Consider the following 1,206-nt stretch of genomic DNA (forward strand, 5'->3'; position numbering starts at 1 on the left):
CTCTTTGAACTTTTCATTAGTATTTTCATTCTCTTTTTCTTTGAGCTGCATTCTGGTTGATAAACTGACCTTCTAATTTACTCATCCACCCTTTGGCAGTAAAGAAGCTGCTATTAAGAGCTATTAAGAGCTCATCTGTTAATTTTAATAGCTGTGTCTTTTCATTTTAACATTTCTAGTTGGTGCTAGTGTCATAATGCATGTTCTGCTTTCAAACTTCCTCTTGTTTCATGGCTTTTATTCTCACCTAAATTTATCTGTTAGGATTTTAAAAACATCCTTACTGGGGAGGTTGCCCTCTAGCCCAATATTCACAGCTACCAAAAAATAAAAGTTTATGAATGGATTAAATCAAAATAAATATCCCAAGAGCTACATGCTTCTAGGGGAGGGAAAAGCAGAAATGCTCTCCTCTTTTTATTTTATTTTTTGAGACATGGTCTTGCTGTGTGGCCCAGGCTAGAGTAGAGTGGTGAGATCTCAGCTCACTGCAACCTCCACCTCCCAGGTTCCAGTGATCCTCCTGCCTCAGCCTCCCAAGTAGCTGGCATTAAAAGGTGTGCACCACCACACCCGGCTAATCATTGTATTTTTGGTAGAGATGGGGTTTCACCATGTTGGCCAGGATAGTCTCGAGCTCCTGGTCTCATGTGATTCACCTACCTTGGCCTCCCCAAGTGCTAGGATTTAGGTGGGCATGAGCCACCATGCCCAGCCTGCTATTTTTCTATTTCCATCTTTTCAAAGGATAGCACATGGGGGTGACACAGAGCAGTTTCTAAAATGCATTTTACTCAGAAAATATTTGTGAGAAATTATATTCCTCTAGAGAAGAACTAGGAAGTTATTTTCCTTTTTCTCCCTTCAAACTGTGATTTAAAAGCACAAAGGACACATAAATGAAGAACTGTTTGTTGCACTCAAAAGTTTGTAGATGAAATATTATAACAAAGCAGACTGAGACAAAAACATACAGAACACATTGATCATGACTGTTGGCATCCAGTAGTTTAATCTGAAGCTTAAATCTGTGATGCAAAACCAGTTACCATACATAAGAGAAGACTCTGTCTTTAACAGCTGAAATCTGAGGTCAATAACCAGAGAATTGTACTCTGAATTTGGAAGAGATTCAATTAGCATTTTCCTTTTAATGGTTCTAGTTTGCTACCCAAGCCTCACTGGTACAGTTTCTCAAGGTTGCAT

The sequence above is a fragment of the Pongo pygmaeus genome, chromosome 8, assembly GCF_028885625.2.
Source record: "Pongo pygmaeus isolate AG05252 chromosome 8, NHGRI_mPonPyg2-v2.0_pri, whole genome shotgun sequence".
NCBI lineage: Eukaryota > Metazoa > Chordata > Mammalia > Primates > Hominidae > Pongo > Pongo pygmaeus.